The 15,500-nt window shown below is 45.2% G+C and overlaps 1 pseudogene across 1 annotated transcript in view; it reads right to left on the reverse strand.

The window, feature by feature from the left end:
• Positions 1-15,500, reverse strand: part of LOC144769727 (uncharacterized) — a 198,219-nt pseudogene that overhangs the window by 79,253 nt on the left and 103,466 nt on the right. Inside the window, exon 10 of the transcript XR_013598746.1 lies at positions 12,491-12,610. The product of XR_013598746.1 is annotated as an uncharacterized LOC144769727 (transcript). The remainder of the gene's footprint in view (positions 1-12,490; positions 12,611-15,500) is intronic.

Here is a 15,500-nt window from a genome sequence, read left to right on the forward strand (position 1 = left end):
CCCAAAAAAACAAAGCCATCCATTGGATTAGGCAGGTAAGGGGCTGTCAATTTAGTGATAAAGGATGACATCTTGAGGGCTAGGAGATGCGTCATAGATTGACTGACTATTCCCAGATCCCTCTCAGAATTATGCGTGTAATTCCACTTTCGATTCCGATCTAATTCCTACACCGACAAACATAGGTCCGGAAGGTGATCTCCTGGAGCATGAGGCAGTGATTTTAAGGCCCCATCCCACCCCATTCACTGTACCTCATTTTCAACTTGGGGAAAATGTCCAGGATGTGGATGAATCCACACATATCCGCTTGAACTCCGATATGGTTGATCCAGCTGCAGCATCGCCGCCCTTCAGCCCAATGCAACTGGTAGAGCTAACAAAACGTAAAACAGGGGGAAACTAGGTCTCCCCCACTGGCATGGGATAATTAACCAGCACAATATTTGTATCATGCAAGAAACCTAGAGTCTGACATCTGTTTATATCCTAGGGTTTGCCACGTTCTATAAACCGGCAATTCCCTCTAAACATGGTCACCTCTCCGGAGTCTACTCATTCTGATCCAAATTGCACTAAATCATGAAACAGAGGAACTTCACACCAACAAAAGTGACCTCCTCTGGGTCAGACTCAAAGGCCCCCAAGGAAAGTCCTTAGATATTGTAAATGTCTATGCAAGGGGTTTCAGACTAGGCAGGTCACCTACTCTGCAGTCACTAGACAAGTTACTGGATGCAAGACAAATTGAACTTCCCCTAGTTGCGACAGGTGATTTTAATATCACATTTGAGCCCCTCGACCGGGAAGATATCCTTGAGATCAACGAGGAGGATAACATGTGTTTAGTTCCGTCATTGGACTTGCCACCAATAAAGAAATGGTCCCAAGCAGCAATTCAGTTAAATTCCCTTACCCTTTCACATAGGTTACGGGTTGCCAATGGAAGGACCCATCAGACAAAGAAGGAGGAATGATTTTTGCTGGGCCCAAATGGTCGAGCCGGATCGATTATATTCTTGTGGACCTCTGCCTATGGCCACTTGTAGTTGACATGTCTATCATTCAGACATGCGAAAGCGACCACAATCCTCTGAGTCTTATAATTGAGCAACCGAGGGCTGAGAATGCCAAGGCAGTCTATGACCTTCCCTCTACAAGGGAGGTGATCTACTCCAATGATAATCGCCGGCTAAAATGGTCAACAATTTTGGCGGACGAATCCAAGCTTGACACCTTAAAATGCGATCTCGAGAACCATCTAGAATTCCTGTCATTCCCGTCAAGAGACTTTCCCATACGTGCTAGCTAGAGCGACTTTTTTTGATCAGCTAGACATAAATGTTATTGTCCACCAACACAAACTTAGGTCGAGCAAAGCAAAAATTAAGAAAATTACCTCCTGGTTCTCAAAAGAGTGCAGATCCCTAAAAAGACAGCAGTCCCTTGCCCTACGGCATGGGGATATACCGACAATTTGGGGACTGAGGAGGCTGTACCAATCGGCCCAAGTGAAGGCCAAGAGGGACTGGGACGAAAGGAGGTGGGCAGAACTTGGCGAGTCCATTTCAAGTCCAGATGCCCGACTGTTCTGATTACTCATGGGTAAGGGCAACTGCGAAAGGTCCCCACCTCTAGCTAACAACATCCTGGCCCATCTGTGGCAGGAACACTTTGACTCTCTCTACTCAACCTTCACAAGTTATGCCATGGAAGCTGCAGTTCCTGATCTAATGCAACTACCACACGATCTAACATTTACTAGAGAGGAAATACTGGCCTCACTGGATGCAATTACACCTGCCAAGGCCTCTGGCCCTGACAGCATCCCAGGGGATCTCTTTAGATCTGACAGGGAAAACTGGCCTGCATACATACTAACCCTTGCCAATGATATTGCGGGAGGAGGGAGCATCCCAGAATCTTGGAAAGGGGCTGAAGTGATCCCCATCTACAATAAGGGCATCAGGTCTATACCTGCAAACTACCATCCGATTAGTTGTCTGTCGCTTGCTATTAGCCAAAATCACAGAAGTGGGCTTCCGGCGAAAAACGGGTACAGTCGATCAGGTCTTTCGACTGTTTATGCTGTACTGGAAGGTGGTTTTGCTGGGCAAAAGAAGCCTGTACATTGCATTTATCGATTTAAAAAACGCATTTGATCTTGTTCCCAGGGACAATTTATGGCAGGTGCTCAGAGAGATGGGCATGCCTACGGGCATCCTTGCACTCCTAATTAGGCTCCATGATGAGAATTTTGCCAGGGTCAGGTGGGGTAGCCAAGGACAGGTCACCAATCCCTTCAAGGGGAGTCCGCCAAGGATGTGTCCTGGCCCTCTATTCTCATTGTACATCAACCACATTGCTGAGGTTCTATCTTTCATCCCAGTGGATGCCCCGTCCTTAGCAAAGCAAAGAATACCCACCCGCCTATTCACAGACGATACACTTCTTGTCTTGAAGACCCCAAAGGGCTTGCAAAAACTATTTGATAATTTCAAGCTCTTTTGCGATAGGAGGGGGTGTGAAATTAATACATCAAAAACCAAGCTCATGCTTTTAAATCCCCACACGTCCTTCAAGGGCAATCTGCTCCTAGGGAATGTCCTACTAGAGAGAGTCTGTTCCTTCAATTACCTGGGAATAAGAGCATGCCTGGATCCACCATCTTAACAAGGCCTTCCTCAAATTCTCCCAGGTAACCGGGGCCCTGCGCAAAGAACATCGCCTTTCTCACACCAAGCCTGTTTCACCAGCATTGAAACTGTATAGTTGCAAGGCCATGAGCAGTGCACTCTATGGAGCTGAGCTGTGGGACATGGCAAGAACAAATGACCTGACATCCCTGGAGAACAGGTTTGGTTTCTTTGCCACAGAGTACCCCCACTCGCCCAATACTGCTCGACATGTGTCGTGCCCAGGTGGCACTAGGATCCTGCAAGGTGAGGGTCAGGGACGAGGGACACCGGACACCACATCCGGTCAGGGGAGGGATCAGGGACACAGAAGGACCGGACCTCAGGGCGAGAGGTCACAGGGCGAGGGGCGCTACATGACCAACCATGATGTAAATATAATAAAGGTTACCTGGTAACACCACGACGTCTGGCGTGTGTTCTGTGAGGCCAGGGGATACGACATCTGGCGACGAGGATGGGATCTGAATCCAGCATGCAGGAATCGCGATTTGAAAACCAGGAGCCCACCCTGGATCGCGTCGTGGTCAAGAGAAAGAGGGAAGAGTGAAGCGCCATTTAGAAGCAAGCAGCAACGTGGGAGCCCACCCCGACCGCCACGAACGAAGAAGCAACAACTTCGGTAAGCGCCAGCCAAAGAGCGCGAGCTTCGAAGAATTTAAAAAAAGCCAGCGCGAACTCTCGCGAGAGTCTCGGCGGCCATATTGGGGCCAGGCGCGAGGGCCAATAGGAACGAAGAACAAGAGTGGCGGCCATCTTGAAGTCAGGCTGCATCGCGATTGGCCGCGAAGTCCCGCGAGGAGACGGCGGCCATCTTAGAGTCAGGCTATACAAGCCAATAGGAACCGAGAACAAGTGCGGCGGCCATTTTGAGGCCAGGCAAAGTGCGAAGAAGACGAAAACTGCCAGAAAACTGTGGAAAAGCCAACACAACGAAAGTGGATATAAAGACTGCATTTAATGGAAAATAAGGAGCGAAGGGAAAATAAAGAACATTAAAGGGAGAAGGAAAGGTGAAACACTATATAGAGAGCACCACCCACAAATAAAAGAAACAAGACAAAAGAACAAAGGAGGGAGTGCAAATGGCAGACCCAAAACCAAGTGCTCAATATAGGAGGCCACTACCATTTCGTTTATCTGAACCCCAGACTGGGATCAGATGGGAGAAATGGGTGAGACGTTTTGAAAATAACATCGATGCCACTGATGTGACAGCGGCCAAGAAGCGAGGACTTTTCATAAATCTAGTTGGAGACGAAATAGAGGATTTGCTAGTGACCCTGCCAAAAGGCGACATTGACACATATGACAAGCTAATAAAGTGTCTAACGGCCAAATTTGACCCACAAAGAAACGTGGACTTTGAGAGGTATAGCTTCATGATCGCGTTCCAACAGGCGGAGGAATCCCTGGATGAATACGCAACGAGGTTGCGGAAACTGGTCACTCACTGCGAATTCGACAAGTTCGACAATGAGCAGGCAATAAGACTGCGCATCATTGAAGGATGCCGCGACATAGAATTCAGAGCAAGGGTACTAAAAGAACCAATCTCCCTAGAGAACATCCTTGCGCTAGGAAGGGCGGAAGCAAGAGCGACTGCACACGCAAAAGAGATGGAACGAGGTAAGACAAGAGGAGGAGAACAGATACAACGAATGACCACTAACAATCGGCCAGGAAATTGGAAGAAAGACAGAGGAGACCAGGCAGGAAAAAAGCAACCGGAGGGAACCTGCTACAGATGTGGACTGGAGTTTCCACACAGAGGGCAGTGCCCAGGATTCGGCCAGACATGTTGCAAATGCAACGGGCGGAATCATTACGCCAGCGTGTGCCAAGGGACACAATTTAGAAATGACAGCGGAAGACCTGGAAGAGCACGGATGCCAACCAGCAGACACATCAGGCATGTGGAAGCGGGAGTGAGAAGTTCGTCTGCAGAGTCAGGGGAAGAAAGTGAGGAAGATAGAACAGAACGGCTATACCTCATGACAAATATCACCACTGAATCAGAAGAAGAAGAAGAAGAAAGTGAAGAGAGAATATGTCTGGTGGACAAAACGAAAATAAAAAAGACTGAATCGGTAACAATAAATGTAGGGCCACACGAAGCGAAGTTCGTCTTGGACAGCGGAGCAACGTGCAACATCATGTGCGTCTCCGAATACAAAAGAATGAAGGTGCAACCAACCCTGAAGCCATCGAGAGTACAAGTGTTCACGTGGGGGGCGAAGACACCAGTAATAAATTTGGGAAAGTTCAAAGAAGAACTACAATACAAGGATCAAAGGCTGAGAGAAGAAATACAAGTGCTAAAAGGGGACATTCCTGCGCCATGCCTTTTGAGCAACGTCACGGCCCAAGTAATGGGGCTGATGGAGATGACATACAACATGTCGGGCAGGGAAAGCATTCTGAAAGAATACCCCAAACTGCTAAATGGACTAGGAAAACTAAAGGGACGGCAGATAACACTGCACATTGATGAGACGATCAGGCCAGTGGCACAACACCACAGGAGAGTACCCATACACCTGCAGCCACAAGTGGCCGAAGAACTGGAAGAGCTGCTAAAACAGGACATAATAGAGCCCGCAGATGGTCCGACACCATGGGTATCGCCAATAGTAGCTGTCCCAAAGAAAGACAAATCAAAAATAAGAATCTGTGTGGACATGAGAATCCCAAATAAAGCAATTGAGCGAGAGCGTCATCCAGGACCACATTTGGACGACAGGATCAGCTGTCTCACAGGCACAAGAAGATTCTCGAAACTAGATCTATGCAAAGGGTACCACCAACTGGAACTAGACCCTCAGTCGCGATACATCACGACGTTCTCCACTCATCTAGGCCTGTTCAGGTACAAGCGCCTGAGTTTCGGGATCTCATCCGCAGCAGAAATCTTTCAAGAGACAATACGACAAATAATAAGACCGGTCAAGAACAGCCTAAATTACAGCGACGATATCCTGGTATTCGGAAAATCAGATGAGGAGCACGACCAAGCACTCAGAGAAGTGTGCTCGCAACCAGAGAATGAGGGTTTGACACTCAACGAAGACAAATGTGAACTGGGGCGGAGCAAACTTGGATTCTTCGGCCACATCTTTTCCAAAAGAGGAATGAGGCCGGATCACAGCAAGGTGGAGACCTTAGAAAAGGCGAGGAAACCCACCGATGTGGCGGAGGTAAGGTCATTTCTGGGGCTAGAAAGCTACTGCGCGCGCTACATCAAAGACTTTGCCACTGTAAGTGCCCCACTACGAGAGCTGACAAAGCAAGGACAGAGCTTCGTGTGGACAAAGAAGTGTGACAAAGTGTTCGAAGAAATAAGGAGAGCTGTAACGGCGGTGGATCACCTAGCATACTTTGACCCCAAGCTGTGCACAGAACTAACTGTGGATGCGAGTCCAGTCGAACTAGGGGCAATCTTGGCACAGCACCAACCAGGAAAAGACTCCCCAAGAAACATAGTGGCCTATGGAAGCAAGAGCCTGTCAGACATTGAGAAGGGATATTCCCAGCCCGAGAAGGAGAGTTTGGCAGTGGTATGGGCCTGCGAACACTACCACATGTTCATCTACGGGAAGCCCTTCACAATCATAACGGATCACCAGGCGCTGATAACAATATACGGCAACTCGAATGCAAAAATACCGCCAAGGATAGAAAGATGGGGGATCAGACTGATGGATTACAATTTCAAGATAATCCACAAGCCCGGAAAGGAGCAAAATCCAGCTGACTATGTGTCACGACACCCCTTACCAAAAAAGTCAGAATCAACAACAATGGCGGAAGAATACCTCAATTTCGCATTGAAGCTAAGCACGCCTGCAACAATAACACTAGAAGAACTAGAACATGAAACAAAAAAAGACGATACCATGCAGGAGATAATGAGGATCACCAAAACACAACGATGGAGACACGTAAACGCCAACACCAGTGTGGAGAGGGGAGTAGACAAAGAGGAACTGCTGGCTTTCAAAAGAGTCAACGAAGAATTATCTGAAATTGAAAAAGGGATAATAATGAGAGGCACAAGGATCGTAATGCCCAGGACCCTGAGTAGAAGAACCGTGGAGCTAGCACACGAATCACACCGGGGCATGGTAGCTACAAAAAAGATGCTGCGGGAAAAGGTATGGTTCCCAGGACTAGACAACATGGTGGAAGAGACAGTGACACACTGTCATGTCTGCCAAATAACGGGGTCAATGTCCAAACCAGAACCGCTACAAGTGTCCCCGCTACCGACAGTGGTGTGGACGGAGCTAGCAGCAGACTTCTACGGCCCGCTGGAGACTGGAAGCTCCCTGCTGGTGATCATAGACGAGTATTTAAGGTTCCCCATAGTGAGACCCATATCATCAACCTCAGCGAGCGTGACACTACCAGTGCTAGACGATGTTCTTCAAGCATGGGGCTCACCTCACACACTTAAAACAGACAATGGTCCGCCATTCTCAGGGGAAGAGTTCAATAAATTCATGGCATACCTGGGAATAAACCACTGGCGAATAACACCACTGTGGCCGCAAGCAAATGGGATGGCAGAGCGGTTCATGGGGACCATCAAAAAGACAGTACAAAGGGCAAAGCTGACACAGATATCGATTAGCTAGGCCCTATGTCAAGTACTAAGGGACTATCGAAATACCCCGCACAGCTCCACGGGAAGGTGTCCCGCTGAGCTGGTGTTTGGGCGAGCAAGTAAAACAAGATTGCCACAACTCAAAGAAAGAGAGAAGGCAGAACATAAAGACATTGCCAGAAGAGACCAGGAACAGAAGGAGAAGATGAAGAGATATGCCGATCAAAGAAGGCACGCGACAACTAGCAAAATAGAGGAAGGAGACATGGTGCTCGTGAGACAGCAGCAAACAAGGAAATCAGACAGCGCTTTCTCCAAAGAACCGCTAAAAGTAACAAGAATAACTGGACCAATGATCACCGCATCAGCAGGCCAGCACCATGTCACACGGAACAGTTCTCACTTCAAAGAACTGAGAACCAAAGAAGAAGAGGGGCCAAAACAAGTTGCAGACGGGGGATGCGCCGCAGGCGGAGCGACCAACAGACCCCCGGGACCAGCGACCAAAGAGAGAATGCAAAAAGACAAAAAGACTGATTGAAGAGATGTAAGGAGGCGGAGATGCCAGAACTGACATGTGAGAGAATTCTCTCTCTCTCTCTCTCTCTCTCTCCGTCACGAGACATGGAGCAAAGGACAATCAAAGTTGTTTACAAGAAAGGGGGAGATGTCGTGCCCAGGTGGCACTGGGACCCTGCAAGTTGAGGGTCAGGGACGAGGGACACCGGACACCACATCCGGTCAGGGGAGGTATCAGGGACACAGAAGGACTGGACCTCAGGGCGAGAGGTCGCAGGGCGAGGGACGCTACATGACCAACCATGATGCAAATATAATAAAGGTTACCTGGTAACACCACGACGTCTGGCGTGTGTTCTGTGAGGCCAGGGGATACGACAACATGGGCATCAAACCCATAAGCGACCTAGCGAAGCTCCGTCCCCTACTGTTCTGGCAGCGGATTGTTTCCACCCCGGAACTGTTGCCCTATGCTGCTGCCTTCCAGGAGATCTGTGCCTTAGACACCATGCACAAAATTGGTTGGACCAAACATGTCAAAATTCTTATGCCACACATAGACCTTGAAGGACACGACATTGGTTGCTCAGTACCCCTTGCTTGAAGACAAATCATATCTCTCTATTGGGAAGGAGTTGAGCGCATCGCCTATTTAGCTGGCGATCAGGGGAGAGTGAATGAGGAATTCAGTGATTTCAAGCAGAGCTGTACCCTCGAATGTTGCCTTGACATCATTAAAGTGGCGGCTGATATGAAGCTACACAGCCAGTTCAGGCTTGGCAGCCTGCCCATTATTGCATTCACAAATTATTGGTTGCATAACAAAGCACAGCCGTGTCCTTGTCCACAAGAATCCATGGTACACTTCTTCTTTGCATGTAAAGCATACACCAAACCTAGGAGCAGATGGCTTTCTCTTGTCTGCAGAGAACTTGGTACCCGAGACTTTAGAGCGGCTCTGCACATACTAAAATCGAATGCCAGACCCCTATTTGTGTGCACGGATGCAAAATACTTGGGAAATGCATGGGCAATCAGAAGGAGGGCGTTGACTCCCTCCCGGCTCAGCCCTGTGAGCAGCGTACACGCTTAATTCCCATTAAACACATTTGCCATACAGAACAGCAAACTTAAAAATGCAAGTAATACTTTTTAGTCCTTTTATATGTTAGTATGAAATGTTTTAATGCTTCTATTACGTATGTGACTGATTTCTTTAGCATTTGCTTTTTTAATAACAGTTATTTGCCAGATTTTGCACATTCACGTTCCACGTGGACATGAACCTGTGATGGAAACAATGATTGTGGTGTAGATTTTTAAATGATAATGTATGAGCTGTGGTTTATAGATCAAATGGTCTAAATAAACTTTATTTTTGAAACAACAAAAAAAATGATTTGCCTAATTGAAGAATGTAACTAACAGCAGCCAAGGCATCTGCATTAGAATCTGGTTCATGCCAAATTTGTATAGTTTGTCTGCATCTTAGCAGCGGGACGTTGCTAAATTAGCACTTCAACCCTTCTTGCGGAATGATATTTGCGATGAACACTACACCCCGTTGCACTGGCGAACATAATTAATGTAATCAAACATATCTTTACTTCTGGAATGGGACTTTGCTCAGGCTGCATATCTATCTTCCCAGCTGGTATAAACTCAAGAAGATTACTGAGAGCTACATAGTACCGGGTAGGTCCTAATGTCTGTTCTTTTAACGTCTGTTAGTTTAATTTTTATATCCAATGATATTTTTTAATTGTATTGCTTTTATCAATGAAGAGCATTGTCCAATTTATAATAATATGTGCAAAATTTGTCCCTCGATTCCCTGTGTCTTTTATGATATTTTTACCGAAATAGAGACTGATAATAATGATGATGATGACGTTTCCATATTTTCCAAGGCCAGCAGGCAATCTGGAGAGGAGCAGCTCGACTTGGAAAGCAGCAGAGACTTCAATTCCAGAATCATCTGGGTATTTATCATAGCTCGTAGGGCTTGTAAGTTAATTGTAAAATATGTTTTGTGTTTACATATTGTATTTTTAATAATATATTAAAAAGTTGCCATTGCTTTTTAAAAATGCCTACATAATGTTTATTATCTAAAACAAAAGAATATTTATTTTAAAATATATAAATCACTAGCATAACGTATATAACCTTTTAAAACACTTCCATAAGATATACCTTTTCTGCAAACATTAGAAACACTGTTTTAAGCTCTAAACGTTATTGATAGACATTTGTTGGTTTTAAAATAGCTACAATTGTTCATTCTTAGAAGTTCTTTAAACGGTTAGCGCTGTTTTAATAACACAGTAACATTTTATGAAAGTTGAAAAAAAGATTGACTCGTTAAAACAAAAAAACTTATAAAAGTTATATTGGGTTCAAATTCATGGTTAAAAAAGCTAAGCTTTCACCAGGAAAAAAAGCATTCTTTCAGAAGCAAGATTTCAGTAGGAAGTCCTGGGTCGAAAGTTTTCTTTAGTTAGTAGATCTTGTTTTCAGGTGTTGCCTTCCACCTTTCTGGAGGGTAAGTACCTGCGACGAGGTGCGGCTGCGATGAAAACTTTGCCCAGCCTTCTATCTTATGGCTTCAATTCATCTTGGAAGACTTGGAGTCAAACTGCTGCTATAAAATGTAACTGCTTTTGGGTGAGGCATGTATTGTAAACAGTGCTGTGGCATTTATAGGAGGTTCAGTGCCATCTATCAGTTTTGACACCTCCATCATCTCCTAAAGTGTTGCGTTGTCACCAACATTCGACCACTGTTTATTAATTATTTTTGGTTGTATGTTACATTGACCGGGAGTTGATGTTTTAGCTGTGAACTGAAGGAGTGTGATTAACTATACCTCTGTTCTCAGTTTTTTGCTTTGATTTATTTCTATGTACCCGTCTCCCAAGATGTAAATACATTGTTTCATCACTGAATACAGAATAATAATTTTTTCAGAAATATAAATTCTCTCCGTGTGTTCTCTTTTATTATCCTTCCTGTGATTGATTCTAGTTAAAAACATAGTGTGATACTCTGCAGATACACCTGAGTTTGTTACGCATGTACGACTCATAACTAAGACTCTCTGTTCCTGAATAAGTCCCTTTTAGCACACTGTGACTTTAAATATTCAGTGCCCAAGCCTACAAGGGTTGATTGGGTTTCCCCTGCCTCTTACACATCTATCAGTTCTGATACACCTTTTCGCAACATAGCAACAGGATATTGAGACAACATTTGCAATCATGAATAGTAGGACTCTCCTTGACTTCAATGTCTGCTTGCCTGTGCACCCCAAGGGTCACTCTGATTCCACTGCTTAGCTGAATCAGTAACAATTGCTGGTTTATGCCAACAGCTTCAATGGAGCCCTCTGCAGTGTAGGATGGACCAAGTGGTAGCTTAGGCCAGAGTCCCCTCTCAAAGCCGGGTGCAGAGCTGGTGTGCCACTACAACATGATGGGGTGTTTGCACTGCAAGGAGTCAGAGACTAAAGCTTAGCGTCATCTGTCCATATGCACATGCAGTTAAACAATCTATAGAATGCGTTGAGGGTTGAGATGTCATCACAAGTGGTGTTGGAGGCCAAGAGGAAGAGAGGAGCTGCTCCCTTTGCTTACACCCTGAGATACCATGCTCACTCATTTGACCATGGCCTCCTCTGCTTTGGGATTTCTGCATGCTTATAGGGCGTCTGTACTGTGCCTTAATGGGCAGGTGCTAAACTGTACACCTCCAAACCAAGCATGACATGGCACACTACGGATTAGCTTTTCTTAAAATGCCCATCATAGCAAAGGCCGCATTCACCAAAACACAACCTAGGTTTAGAGGCCCAGGCTCTGTGAAGCTTGTAAAGATTCGGGGAGAATTGTTTCAACAAGTGAGGCTCAACTGCCTAATAGCGAGTCCGCGCAGTTTGTCGGAAGGAGGAAGAGAACTTCATTTGTCCAGAACTTCAAACATAAAAAGGAGGCTTAATACTGGTGGTTCTATTACTTTTTTTCTCACAAAGGAATGCTGGAGCATTAGTAGCGGTGACCTGAACTGGAAGCACTCTGATCTTCTTAGGTGCATCACATCCTGGTTCACAGGAGGCAAGATGAAAACAAAATGGCGACCCCCAGCTGCACAATATGGCCTCCGCCAAGCAGAATAAGATCATATGTAGAAGAGGTGACAGAGGTCAACAGCAGTATCAGAAAGATTTGTTTAAAAGATGGAAATCATAGGGGCCCATCTTTGAATCACATGTACGTATGTATGTAACACTTTGTGTATGACCGGCTCCATGCCAACTAGGGAGGCTGCTTCTAAACCGCTGAATCTGGCATTTGTTAGAGAAATAGCCTTTGCAGAAGGGCCTGGGAGTGGACAGCGAGGACAGAGATCGGATTAGTACTACTAGGTTATTAATGGAAAAGGCTTCCATGGACACAGTCTACTAATATATGAGCTAAAGGTGCAGTGACCCCCCAAAGATGGTGGCAGGAAAACTCAAAAACTGTATTTTTGTGGTACATTCTTACCGTATAAATGTTTGTTAAATATATTACATATCCTACATATATAAAGTTTCAGAGCCCTACCTCTGCCACAGTATTTCTCACAATGGACCCAGAATGAATTTACCCTGAACATGACCAGAACTTACACTGGAAGCAGGAAGCTGTCAATGGTTTTGGGCAGGTCTCCACCTCTGTTCACCAAAGCAAAACCATCCAAGCACCAAGGCCCCGGAGAAGGCAGATCTACCGCTTCTGAGTCTATGTGGCTGTAGAAGGTGAAGGAAAAGGTAAAAAATACAGTACACAATGACTAGGAGTGATAATACAAAGCACACAGAAGGGAGAGAATGAAAGCAATAAAACACAAACGAGAGTGCAAAAAACAAAACACAGAAGGCAATAGTAAATAAAGCATACAAGAAAGCGAAGTGTAAAAAATAGCAAAGCGAAGGAAGGGTGCGCGTGAAAAAGACACAAATGAGGGAGTAGAAACAGTACAAACAAGCATTTGCAATGCAATCGGTCTCGCCTTTTAGACCTTATATGTATTTAGTCATGCAGCACATTAGCCTGGGTGCTGAAACATCTACTGTTCTTTAACATGGAGGCACCAAACTGCGTGATACCCCAGGTATGGCAACACATGGAGAGAAATATTGCCTTTCAGCAGGAAATGGTATGATCCAAATCTGTTTTTAATATAAAATCGGGGCCTTCGGTGGTCATATTACTGAAAATACAAGATTTGAAAAAATTATTATTGCCTACGGGTGCTTGTGGAAGACGATTTCTATGGATAGGAATCTAGAGAATGCTAAAGTGATTCTGGTATTTTACTGAACTCTGCTGGTCGTTTTCTATAAAGAAAGTTAAATAGAGGGAGTTGCCAGAAAAATAATAAAAAACAAAATCCCTCAGTATAAACCAGTTCTGGTATTTTACTGACCTTTACTGATCATTTTCTATCAAGACAGTTAAATGGAGGCAGTTGAACAGAAAACCAAGTCGCTAAGCAGGAGCAGACAACTCCTAGGGCTGATCTCCAGAGCCCACAAACTACATACACATATAAGTATTTACTAAAGTATATACAAAAGGTCTTGAATGCTCGACCTAAAAAGGGAAAGTAACAAAAAGTCTATAACAAAAATTGTCAGATTGAAAAAGCAAACCACAAAAGTGGGGGTAACACTGAAAAAATAAACCACATTCGGAAGAAGAGTGAAAAAAAGAACACAGAAACAAGGGGGTGAAAAAAAAACACAAAACGGGAAAGAATAAAAGAGAAAATGAGGGAGAATGAAAAGGTCAAATCACAAATATGAAGAACCCTAAAGAGAAGTTGCCCTAGGAAGGTAAGACAGCGTGGTTTTCAACTTCTGGGATATGTGGTGGAAGGCCTCGAGATTTTTAATCCATTGATCTCTAATGTCAGATTTTGGGGTATGAAATGGACTAAAAGAAGCAAGGAGACAGCAATGAATTGTTGCTGACCAGAGAGAGATCTGTCTTCAGCCTAAATATCCATTTTCTGAACAGAGAAGATGGGTGCCAGGACAGGGATCACTGTGGAAGGCCAGGCAGAGGTGCCACAGAGGCTCCTGCTGCAGCCAATCATTGAAACCTCCAGGATCAGCTGAAGAGAGGAGGGTGAGAGCACCACCGGGAGGTGGATAACTGGCAGAAAGGGAAGTACAGAACATTATAAACCACAGACCATAGTTGGACATGTTTAATAATATATACAACAGTGTTGTACTCTGTACATGAAGACACTTGTAGCCATGTTGTAAGTTTCTAAGTCTTCTTTATGAAATCCAAGACAAGTGGTATCAATCAAGGATCAGCCATGTAACAGCTCTTTCACCAGCTCCCATATCTCCTATGCCAGCCCCACCAGGAGCAGCCTTCCTAGCTGCTCAGCCCTTCTCCAACGGTCACCACTCATCCACACAGGTACCCAGGCATTCCATTCATCACAGTCACACCAACATTTCGTCACCATCTCTCACTCTGGCTGAGAAGTTAGGAGGCCCTAGGCTGATTTACATATAAATGTAAACCTTAGGATATAACAAACAGTGTCCAACCAGCTGTCATTGAAAGAAATTCAAGAGCAATTATGGTGAGGTATTCAATAGATATTGATATTCAATAGATAACAATAGATAGATAGATAACAATAAGCAGTGAATGAAATGTATATATTGTATTGTATGACATAGACAGGTGTTAAATAATAAACACCGCACCTATATGTGTTCAGTGTGAAAAGTAAATTCACAGTACTAGTGATAAGAGATAACAGCCCAAAGAAAGGAGTTATGGAAGAACAGCATCAGATTATGAACAAGAGAATTGCAGAGGGCACTACCCCTATGAAGTTCATAATATTCCACCCATTATTCTCTACGTTGAACTGATTTGCAGAAACGTCTTTGTAGCTGCATGTGTCTATGATGTTTCGGCTCTCAAGCAGTTTAAGTGGTCATCATCTAGACAAGGACAGACTGCGCACAGCAGGAGTCTATGTCCCTTGGTCTCGGCCAGAGGCAGTGGATACACAGAAGGTCTGTGGTGACCACTGCGTAGACAAGCGGCATTATGCACACACAAGGACGCATGAAGTCTGGCTGTAGGATTGGAAACAATAGAAGAAAAGGAACACCCACTGCCCTCCGAGACTGTGATCTTACTATGAGGCTGTCCCAAGGCGTAGCCGCAGGGACATGCAATAAACTAACGATAAGGAACCTATAGGATACCGTGGTAGTGTAATGAAGTAAAGGGGACTCATGATGGGATCTGGCCCTGGCATAACAGGCCATGTGACATACTCGAGTTAGGGGAGAGAGTAGGCACCAGGATAGAGATCATGGACGGAAAGGATATGGGGGACAAAGGGGGCACCAGGAGAGACTGCGTGGAAGGAGAGGGATTTGTGGGGCAGAGGAGGCACCAGGACAGATGTGGATGGAGAGGGATTTGTGGTACAGAAAAGGCACCAGGATAGATTGTATGTAAGGGGAGGGATTTGTGGGACAGAAGGGGCACCAGGATAGAGTATGAAAGGAGAGGGATTTGTGGGGCAGAGGAGGAACCATGAGAGACTGTATGTAATGGACAGAATTGTGGGACAGGGGAGACACCAGGATA

The sequence above is a fragment of the Lissotriton helveticus genome, chromosome 7 (genome assembly GCF_964261635.1).
Source record: "Lissotriton helveticus chromosome 7, aLisHel1.1, whole genome shotgun sequence".
NCBI classification, from domain to species: domain Eukaryota; kingdom Metazoa; phylum Chordata; class Amphibia; order Caudata; family Salamandridae; genus Lissotriton; species Lissotriton helveticus.